We start from the raw sequence: 12,020 nt of genomic DNA, 5'->3' as shown, positions 1-12,020 counted from the left end.
AGTGTTCTATAGATGCTAGATAAGCTGTATTACAGTGTAATAAGGAAAAGTGAGACTAAGCAACCACTGCAAGAAATGGCATGCCTATTGAGAAAGCGTAGACATTAGAGGGGACCACAATGGAGGGCACATATTTGAGGAGTGAAAGTATAAAAACCAAGACAGACTGTTGTAATAACCTACATGTTGAGAAAGACCTCTTATTAATTACTGTTTAGTTGTTGTGATAAAGTACCATGACCAAAAGCAACTTAAGGGATATTTGATTTTGACTTACCATTTCATAGGGCAAGATATCAATAATAGTGCAGAATGTATGAATGTGGGAACTGAAAGCTGAGAGAGCACATCTCAACCAACAGCACACAGGAAACAGGACACATGATCTGCATATAGGAGAGGTTATAAACTCTCAAAGCCCATACCTAGTAACATACTTCCTCCAACAAGAATCCTGTGTGAAAAGTTCCATAATCTCCCAAACATCACTACCAACTGAAGAGCCTATGGAAGTGTTTCTCATTCCAACCACCACAATTTCATAGTATTTATTAAAGTTTCTGGAACACACATCTTTCCTGAGGGCTGTTTTGCTGTTCAGTCAATTGGCAGGCTCATTTACATACAGATGAACTCTTAAGGAAGGGGACAATAGTATGTCTTCCTTCTTCCATCCCACAAAGCTGCCTGCAAGTGGCTTGAGGGGCTCCAAAGGTACAAGATTCATTTGTTTGTATCTAGGGTGGACTCGGGCAAATGTAGCTATTGTTGTGTCACCCGTGCTCTGTTGTGGGAAATTTGTATCCTTTGTGAAGGTGCATAGCTAGACAGGAGGTATAGGTGGAACTTCTGGGCAGAGAGAGGAAGTAGGAAGACAAATCTCGGCATGTGAGAGAGATGTGAGGAGACACAGAGGAAGCAGGATGGGTAGTATATGACAAAACATAGATGAATAGAAATGGGCTAATTTAAGATAGAACAGCAGTTAAAAATAAGCCTAAGATAAAGTCAAGTTTTCTTAATTAGTAAGTCTCTGAGTCATTATTTGTGAGCTGGTGGCCCAAAGAAAAATCCTACTGCAATAAATTGCTACTAATGGTTTTATGGATTCTGCTTTCTCTTAAGTGAAAGTAATATCCATGTACTTATGTAAGAATTGACATTGTCATTCACCCTGCTTACCTAGGCATACAACACTAAAGCTTGAGACAGAAATAGATCACATAATGTGCAATGTCCTTCAAGGACCAGGGACAACTATAACAGATATCTCTTTAATGCTGTATAATTCAGCATTAAATTTGGTTGGATATAAGGCACTCTGGTAGTTTGAATGTATTGGCCCTCATAAGCTCATAGGTAATGGCATTATTAGGAGGTATGACCTTATTGAAGTAAGTGTGGCCAGCCTCAGGGGTGGGCTTTGCTCAAGCTTCACCCAGTGTGACACTCAGATCACTTCCTATCGTCTGCGGGATCAAAATGTAGCTCCTTCTCCACTCTCAGCTCCTTGTCTGCCTGAATGCCACCATGTCCTGGACTAAACCTTTGAAACTGTAAGCCAGCCAATTAAATGTTTTCTTTTATAAGAGTCTCCATGGTCATGGTGTGTTTTCACAGAAATAAAAACCCTAAGACAGAAGTTGGTGCCAGGGACTGGGGTATTGCTGTGATAGGCCTGACCATGCTTTTGTTTAAAGGCATATGGACCTTGGGACTATGGATTTAAAAAGCAATTGAATATTATGAGTACTGCTTAATGGGCAATACTAGTGGAAACAGGGAAGACATGGTACTGAGTGTGATTTGATGAATTGTGGGAGCCTGGCTCAAGAGGTTTCAGAAGGGAATATTAATATGTGGCCTAGAGATCATTCTTGTGATTTGGTGAAGAATATGGCTGCTTTTTGCCCCTGTCCAAAAGTCTGCCTGAGGCTAAAGTGAAAAGTGTTGGATTAATTCCATCATTAGAGGAAATCTTAAAACAGCCTAGTATAGACTCTGCCATGTGGTTATTAGTGTTAATTCTAATGAAGATTTATAATGAAAAGGAACAAGCTAAGCATGAAAAACTATTTGAGGAGCAAAAGAGCACCAGAAAGTGGAATGGAGCAAAACCTTATATTCAAGGTGATAAACAGATTAAGAAATGGAATAAAGCATGCTTTTAATCCCAGTACTTTGGAGGCAGAGACAGGCAGATTTCTGTGAGTTTGAGTCCAGCCTGTTCTACAGAGTTAGTTCCAGGTCAGCTAGGGCTGTTACACACAGAAACCCTGTCTCAAAAAACAAAATAAAAAAATGGAATAAAGGAAGTGGTGACCTCAAGGCAAGATTGAATCCACTTATATTTCCAACACAAGAAAAGGAAGTAAAGGAAAGTTTAGAGACAGGTATGGTGGTGCACACCTTTAATCCCAATACAGGGAAGGCAGAAGCAGGTGGATCTCTGAGTTTGAGGCCAGTTTTTCTACGAGCAAGTTCCAGAACAAGCTTTGGCAGTGAAGGTAACCACTGAAAATAGAAAGCTGGTAAAGATGTAGTTGAATGAAAGGCCATGGTCCAGCTCCAGGAAGCAGCAGAACTTGGCAGCTTCAACCACATAGTTCTAGCTTTATGGTCAAGGACAGAAGAAACAAGTTATAAAATACTCCTCTATGACTTAATGAAAGTCACTGGGGCCAGACATTATTCAGGGATGTCCCTGAATGGAGGCCATTGTGTGAAGCTGTGAAATCAAAGGCTGAATTGCCTTTTAGACCCCAAGATGTTAGAGATGCCAAGCAGTAGGGTACCTGCCAAAGAGAGCTACTAACAGTGAGTGGAACTAGCCCAGGAGGAAAAAAAGGATGCTGCTGTCAACAAAGCTGAAAGGAATTGGAGATCTGAAGAGCTTTTGACATGAAACATGGAGATACAGAGTTTGGAGTTTGCCCAGCTGGGATGGCAATGTATATCCTGTGGCATTATATGTTGGAAGTATGTGATCTGTTTTGTGGGGTATTTTTTTAATTTTTACTTTATAGTGGATTACAGAGGTTGCATATTGCATTATGATTTTATTACAAGCTTATGGGGGTCATGGAATGGAAGGTGGTAGTTTGAATGTAATAGAAACCCTAACAAAGACAGGTGTGCATCAAAAAGTACATGTGTTGAAAGCTTGGGCCCCAACTGCCAGCACTGCTAACAGGTGATTGGATCATGGGAGTATGAACCTCATTAAATAATTATTCCATTAACGAGTTTATACTCAATGAGGTATTAAGAGGAGCAGCTCAGTTGAAGTAAGTAGATCCCTGGGCCATGTCTTTGAATTTCAAAGGGATATTTTTTTGCTAGCCACATCTGTCTCCTATCTGCAAGAAAGTGAGCCAGTTTATTCCATCACATGTTTCCCTAGCATCATATTCTTCTATTGAACTACCAAGGACCAAGTGAAATAGAGTTCAGTGACCATAAATTAAAACCTCTAAAACTGTAAGCCAAATAAATCTGTTCTCTATTGTTTGTTTGAGTTATTCTGTCACACTGACAAAAAAATTTGACTAACACAATAAAAATAAAAATGTACAACTGATACTATGGGAACAATATCTTGTTACCCAGGTGTCTACTGTATTACATTCTAGTGATTCTGAAAGGAGGAAATTAATTATATTTTTATTTAAGACAACTCTCTTAGGATATAATTTAGTGGCAAATGCGCCAGAACAAATGTCAATGTTGCACATTATAAGCAAAGACTTTCTTCCTATATCCCCAAACTCAGAGTAAGAAAATTAATACTTGCCGTGGAAAGTATTACATAACATGATTCTGGAAGTATCTGTCATTGCAATGGCAATATTATCATAATCAAGTTGAGGTATTCTGATTTGACCACATGTATGAGAAGTGAGAGGAGAGGGCAATTTATTCCACCCCAAACAGCTAAGCTTTTGTTTGTTTGTTTTTGTTTATCTAAACAGGAGAAAGCATCACAAAGCAGGCAGAAGTAAAAGAGTTCAGGCAGATACAGAAGAAGTATCTGTTCCTCATGTTGCTACTAAATCTTCACTGGCTCCCCATCATGCTTCAAAGATGATCTGAAGTGTATTTGTAACCACCAGTTACCATTCACTTCAACCCATTGCAATCTAGTAGCTCAGGAATATTTGTACCATTTTTCCTTCAGAGAAGCCTAATGGTCATTTAGAATGCTCTAGAAATTATGCCCTGTGAGCCTGCAGCTTATTTCTGCTTTGCCCATGGATTAACCAGGATTTACATTTGTAAATGCTTGTAAAGTTTTAAATAACATTACTATTTTCAACACAAAATTATTAAATGTAAGTTGCAGTATACAGAATTACAAATTTAATTGGAATTTACATCATCTTCATTACATGTTTCCCTTATTGTCATGTCAGATAATGCGGCAAACTGACAGAAGCCTTACAGATGACAAAGTAGAAATTTCATGGTATAGTTCTTTACAGAAACAAAACAAAACAAAACTGCCAACCCCTCACCTAAAGGGCCACAGCCCTCATCATCATGCTTGCTTCTTTTGGCTGCACTTGTGTAGCTCTCGGTCAGGTTGCTCCCTTCTTATTACAGAGAATGTTGAAATACTATAAATGTTTAGAGGCAAAAGTTATTTATTAACATAAATTGTTTGTAAAACCAATTCAATGCTCCCTGTATACATACATGTATTCCCCAAGGTCTTAAAATGCCCGTCTATATTTCCAGTGACAATGAGAATGATCTAAGCATATTTAATGGTGAGTTTTAAATGCCAACATGTAAATCTTTTTGTGTTTCTTTTACAAAGCAAGTATCCTGTGGTTTATCACTAATAATTTCCTTGATATTTATGATTACAGAAGATTGTTATGGTGATGAAAATTTTTAGGAAATGTAGGCCTAAGATTTTATTTGTACAGATATTGGGTTCTTACTTCCTGACATTTCATTACATGAAAAACATTTTTCCCCTTCAAGTCAAGTATATTATCACTCTCTGCCCACATGCATTTTCTTGTAATAGCTTCCTTCATCATCCAGGGAGAGATCAGAGGACATCCCTCCATGGAAAGTAAGACATGGTACTGGTCAGGAGATAAACAGCTCTACTTCCCAGTAACACCATCAAGGCCACTCAGAGCTGGGCTGTTCATATCTGGGATGAGATGTTTCTTGAGAAATTTCTGTATCTCCTTCCCAAGAATGCTCCTGTGCAGCCGCATGGAGGAATAACATCTCCCCCCCCAGCTGATGCTTGGGATCACATAGGGGATTCTTGAGGCAGAGCACAATGGGGCATAGGGAGGCTCAATGAGGTGACCTGCCCCAGGGGTAAGACAGCAGAGTCCACCTCTTCTTTCCACTTTTTTTATCAGCTGTGCTGTGGCTTGATGAGCATGCACTTTGCTGTTGAGATTCTTATCATCTTCTCCCACCACGAAAAGGAAATGTCCTTGAGCTTTTTCAATGGGCAAACAATATTTGATATCCTTATCTGCAGTTTCCTCATAGGTGCGATAAAACTCTGCAAGCCCTAAGGCATTGGTGGTTACAAATTCTATATTGAATGGTATGGGCTGGTTGACCTGACCATGATATACATGTGGATCACTGGTAACAAAATTAGGCCCATTGATAAGTACAGTGGCTTTTATTTGTTTTAGGTTAATAGCCATGGAGGAGTCCAACCTCTGCTCCTTTGCATACAGAAACAACACCAACACCCTGGGCCCAAGACTTAAAAATGATATGTTATTTTTTTCATTAGGAAATCTGCAATTTCAAACAATCCAAGAACTTCAACAAGGAATAATAACAGGCAATTAAAAATAAATAAATAAATAAATGTCCCACCCAGATGCTTATATGACAAGTGGCTAGAGTTCTGCAATGCAATTTGTTTATTTAATTGAGTTTTATTATAAATATATTGGAATCTCCACTAAGCCTAGTTGTGAGTTTAAAATACTTTCAAGAATTATCACGCCAGGACTAGAAATATAGGTCTGTGGTGAGGTTTTTCCTTATCATGCAGAAGTCATCACAGGACAAACAAACAAGAATAACAAAACAATATAGCCAGGAAAACAAGCAAAGTCAATGTGTTATTGTAAATAGCATAAGGCAGGGAATAAGTAATGAGGAATGAGTTTCCTACAGAAACAGGTGAGAGCGAAGGAGTTAGGACAATGCATGGAACTTGAACAGAAAGCTTAGATCTCATAAGGAGATTTCAAAATAGAGTGTTTCAATACACATTTTATTGTCAGTCATCAACCACATCCAGCAAAGGAGTAATACCATTTCCTAAGACAACTACCCTACCTCCCAGATGAAAAGACAAGAGGTGAGGGCCACGGAAGACAGCTAGATTATTAGAGTATCACACAGTCTGTAATAGTGCATACAGATAGGTTAGCAGGATCAAAGAGTCTCAGAAGAAATGGGTTGTAAATTGAATTTTCACACTTAAAAAAAAATGGAGGCAATAAAGAATAATAGTGATTCATGTGTGATAGTTACACAGAAAAAACATTCATGCACAATTTTAAGGCTAATATGACCTTGATTTTGTGTGGCAAGGTGATGTATCCACTCTCAGGGGATGCATTTTGATGAGTCTGAGACTATATCTTTTGCTACATATCTATTTAGTGTCTCATGTAAGGCCGATATATTCTACTCATGGATTTTCTTCTCACTCAAAATAACACAGAATCAAGAGATCAAAGTCTGAGTTCTTGACAGTTCTTTCTATCTTAAGATGCTGACACATTGACTCAGTGTCTGAAACGCTGCACTGATGGTTAAGATCAGAGAACTGCTGATCAGGAACTCTACATTTCCCAGAGAAGTGGTTTGTAGTGGGCTAAATGTCAACATAAGGCTGTTTGTTTTTGCTTTGTTTTCTTCTCATGGTCTACAACTCTGGAGATAGATGATTCAGACTTTGGTTCTGGAAAACATGTTCACAAGTTGTTTGTTTATAGATGCAAATACATACAACTTCTGAGGCTGTGGAGATAGCTCAATCAGTTAAGTGTTTGCCATGCAAGTATGAGGACATAAGTTATTCTCCCAGAACCTATGTAAAATCATTAGGTCTGCTGGCTGGCTTGTAATCTCAGTTCTGTGGAGATGGACACAACAGGACACTAGGCTCACTGGCCAGATAGTTTATCCTGATAGGGAACCTCTGGGCCTCTAATGAAAGACCTTGTTTCAAAACCAAGGCTGCTGAAAAACAATACTCAAGGTTGACCTCTGTCCTCCACAAGCATGTGCACACTCATGTACACACATACACACACACACACACACACACACACACACACACAGAGGGTGAAAGGGGAGTCCTAGTTAGCAGTCACAAGTAGAACATCTAAACCAGAAAGAATAAAAGACAGCTGTTCTTTGTAGCACAAAAGACAGCCTTGGCAGATTCATACTTCAGTGTTAAGGCAAATAACATAGCATTGCAGTTAATGTAACACTGGAATAAAAGCAGACTAGTGAGCTTAAAATTACCTTAGGATGACTCAGGAGAAACTTTATACCTTCTTCAAAATACTCTAGATCTATTTTCTCCAGATGAGAGGGCAGGTCATCATAGCCCCAGTAAGCCAAAGCGAAGGCTGCAAAGCCATGACTGGCCAGAAGACTGGCCCGAATTCAATCAGTCCACCAGTGCTCCCAAACAAGTCAATGACCCCTGGGAAAGGCCCTTCTCCTGGAAAAATGCAACATAAAACCAGTCAAATATGAAAATGAGAGGGAAAGACAAGAATATGAAGCCAACAGGCAGAACTGAACCTTGGTATTAATGCTTAAATTCGCAAATAGAGCCTTCAAATGTTCAGCCTTGTGTCTAGGGTAGAAGTAAGCTTTCTCAATATACAGTGAATTAAAATTTATTATAAACTTCAGGGGCATTGACATATTTAATTCCGGAAGCTAGAAGAGAGTTCATTTCCATGGTCTTTGAGTAAAGAAAACCATTTTAAAAAATTTTTACCAGGGCTTCTTAACCAATAAAGACTACAAAAATGAGCTTTGGGAAATCTATGAAGGTCCTAAACTTAGCTACAAAATATGTTGTCTGTTTATATATGCTTTTCTTCAAGAAATGTTACAGGCTGATGAAGGCTATCTCCAAAAGCCACCTAGGAGAGGCAAAACCTCAAAGAAGGATCCTAATTAGAGAGATTTGTGTCCTCCAGGGTGAGCCCTAACAGGGTCTAGTTAGACAAATGTTCTCTCTTCATAAGTGAAGGACATAGCTCAAAGATGTCTTTTATGGTTACACTGGCTAAAATGTCTTTTAAGAGCTGCAAGCTCAGGAGCTTAGTCTCAGGAAACAAACAAACAAAGGTTAAACACCCTTCTCTGATACACTCTGCTAACCACTAACAGAGGAAACACTTGATAAAACCTCCCATCTCAGAAGATGGACATGAGGAACTCGCTCTTTTTATAATTTCTCTTCCTTGCAGTCTAGAGTACAGAGAAAGAAGAGGGATGTCAGAGCATCAGTCCACACTCACTTTGTGTAGACAGCATGTTTCTCCATAAACCAGAGTCCACCCACATTGGTTATCATAAACATCCCTATCCTGAAAGTTGATTTTAAGTAAGGAAGACTGGCAACGTCCATTTATTTAAACTCTGGCATCACATGAAAGGGGCACTGGTGAGTTTTTAAATGGCTGTGTTTCCTTTACTTTGAGAAATGAGATGACGCAGTATGTCTTGGTTTACAAACTACCATATAAGTACACTAGTAAAGCTGATGAGTGGGAAGGGAGGGAATAATGAAGGACCTGAGATCTTTTGACACCTATTTCAATGTCTTTGTGACCAAATGTATCTCATCCCTCCTTTGAGCTCCAGCAGATCATTTGATGCAAGAGACTCTACATACCCAACATCCCAGAAGATAGCAAATGACATGCCTGGTGCCAGCAAAGCAATCTGAGGCAGAGACCTGAACCAATATACACACTTTAAATAGAGGTGTGATACTTAAGAAACAAAACTAAGCACAATTCGATGGTTTATATTTTTATGGGTATAAAAGTATTTAGGCTATCTAAACAAGCTTGTTATAGCAAAACTGCAATACCATACTTAAACTGAATGTCAATATGTTATAGCTCCTGAAAACAGCTGTGTGAGTCTTCAGTCAGTCAGGCTCGAATGAACTATATTTAACATACATCCAACTCTTCAGAAACCTCCTAAAGCAGGAACTCTGCAATATGTAGCCTTACCCTTAGACAAGCTTCAGAACAGTGGAGATGAAACTTGAATTAGAGTGGAATATGACCTATTTTCTTGTTCTGAGCCAACATTAACTTGGATTTTCAGGCCCGATGGTGAGATCTATATAATACCCTCCTCCAAGCTAAATTTCTAGAGGCACAAGACATAACCAGAGTGATTCTACTCACCTGGAGGCAGAAAGAGGGCTCCCCGGAGGCGGCCTTCCCTTTACATGGATCCTTGTGACATCAGGTGCTACATACCATCTTTCCAACGTCAGGCTATCCATTGGTGGACTGATAACTATACCTTTTACTGGCAAGTGTGGCTTGAAAAGTTCTATGTGGACCTGGTAGGGTCTAGTCACATCTTTCTTTGCCAGTCGACTCAACAGCTTTTCGGGTTTCAAGGACCAGAAAAGACCCATGGGGTGGACACCCATATAGTCTCCCCAAGTGAGGAATCTTGCTCCAGATCCACCTCCCCCACTTCATTAGCCTTGTAGTAGGCCTTAGAACCAAACAAATTCCCTTTCTCATCTTTCAGTGATGCCTGAAGGCATACCAACTGAAAGGGTGTCAGGCCTGTGACTCGGATGTGCACAGGCTCATCAACAAGTGTACTGAGAGGAGTGGCTGTCAGCTTGGCCATTTTTGCAGTCAGAATCTTGAACAATTCTTCAGGAATATCTTCACCAAAACCTCAAAATAAAAGGAAACAGAAATGAAATACAGTGGCAATACAGTTAATGAATGATGGAAAGGACCAGGAGTCAGACCTCTTAAGATTTTAGGATGTATACAGTCCTAAAAGAAAATTAGTAGCACATTAGACCTTCAAAGACACAGAAGGCTTGCTGAAATGCTTTTTATATTGCCTTTAAATGTTAACACAAGAGCTACCACTCTTCCCAACAAGCAAAAGTATCATCAGATTTTGATCTACTTATCTGATTGTTGTGCTGTTTTCATTTGAACTCATTTTGCTGAGAATGCCACCCATCTAAATGAATCAAACTCCAGCCCATGACAAAATAGCTACTCTTAGGAGGCAAGAAAATTCCCTCCTACTCTGCTATTCAGTTATGATAAAACAGCAAAAAGGAATCCCACAGAGAGATGTGAAAAAATAAGAGAAAGGGGGGTATACTTTTGATGAGTGCTAAGGTGGAACGCTGAGAAACTCACTTCAGAGCTTGTCTCCACTCATCCATGTCTACAGATCATTACCAGAAGCTTGACAGTACATCAAAGATTGGCTGCAGGGACACATACTGAGATTAATCTGTGGGTGGTTTTCAAGCTTCATTTAAAATATGGCAGCTGTCTTTCAAAGGATGAAGGCAAAGGAGCAAAGAAAGCTTCCTGTGCTGTGGAAGCCAGGAGTATTACCACAGAGCCAAGCAAATTCCTTAGTGACCTTTCTTCCAGAACTCTGCATCAGAAAATCGCATTTTAAGAGGCTAGCAAATGGTTGCTAAAGCTAAAGATCCTCCCACAGAGTTCATGACTGTCAAGAATCCAGGCTCTTCTGATGAGAAAGGGTTTCACCCCATCAAACATTGATGAAGCCAGTGGTGCACTGAACTCAATAAGTCTGACTGGTCCAAGACCCAACTCACACTTGGCTCAGATCAGAGTGATTAGCCCCAAATCCCAATACAATACGGTCAAGCTCTTTTACTACATTTAGTGTGTGTGTGTGTGTGTGTGTGTGCATGCGTGCAAATGCACACGTGTATATATGAGAGAGAGAAAAAACACTGATGGGAGTTGACTCTCTTCTTCCACCATGTGGACCCCAGAGATGTAACTCAGCTTGTCAGGTTTGGGAGCAACTTATTTTATCCACAGACAATATAACTGATCCTCTTTCCCCCCCACCCCAGGTATTGTTTTCATACAATACATCCAGAATCCATTTTTTATTACTATACATAAAGATTATAAAGACTCATGGTAACAAGAGAAAAAAAAAGCACTATATAGAAAGAGAAATTAGTTCAGATGTTGGAATCATCAGACAGCAAATAGAAAGGAACCAACAGATATAAGAACAGCTCAAACTAAACTTTGAAAAGAAAAATCAAGATGAAAGATTAGAGCACTTGAGACATGGGAAAATATTTTAATATATATGGTTTAATATAGAGTATAAATTCTCTAATAATGGGACCTTGGAAAGACATGCTAGAGATAGGCACAGGAGTAATGCTTGCAAAAACTAGAGTTGAATTGTCCTCAAATCATTAAAAAGCACCATGCTACATTCACAAAAAATGTAATAAATACAGGGACAAAAACAGCAAAATCCCAGCTGTCATTATAGTCAAACCGATAACACACACACAGCAAGTGTTAGTATAGCGAGAGGAAAGCGGCAATGTTACAGAGGAAACGAACAAACAAAATAACAAACAGGAGACAATAAACCCTCAGTGCTCAAGAGGAAAGAGAAAAATAAATAAAAGCAAAGTGCCTGAAACTCCTTACCTAACAAATATACACATCAAAAAATGAAGGCAAAAGGAAGAGGAAAAAAAGAGGAAATACATCTACAGTTAATTATATTTCAAGAAATGCACTATGTAAGGGAAGTTATTCCAGGTAGACAACTTAATGCATCTGAGAAATGAAGAGCAAGAACACATTTATTATCTGGGTAAATATAAAAGCCCTTTTTATGTGAACTTAAATACAGTTAAAAGTCTATAGGCTGTTCAAAATAAAAGTAACTGTTTTATGAAG

At 39.1% G+C, this 12,020-nt stretch overlaps 1 pseudogene; it reads right to left on the bottom strand.

Moving 5' to 3' along the window:
* Positions 1–5,117: 5,117 nt before the first annotated feature.
* On the bottom strand, positions 5,118–11,781 carry LOC127225742 (bile acid-CoA:amino acid N-acyltransferase-like; annotated as a pseudogene).
* Between the last annotated feature and the right edge of the window lie 239 nt (positions 11,782–12,020).

The sequence above is a fragment of the Phodopus roborovskii genome, unplaced genomic scaffold (genome assembly GCF_943737965.1).
Source record: "Phodopus roborovskii unplaced genomic scaffold, PHOROB, whole genome shotgun sequence".
Lineage (NCBI taxonomy): Eukaryota > Metazoa > Chordata > Mammalia > Rodentia > Cricetidae > Phodopus > Phodopus roborovskii.
Note: the sequence above shows the minus strand (reverse complement) of the source record. Positions and strands in the feature narration are given on the sequence as shown.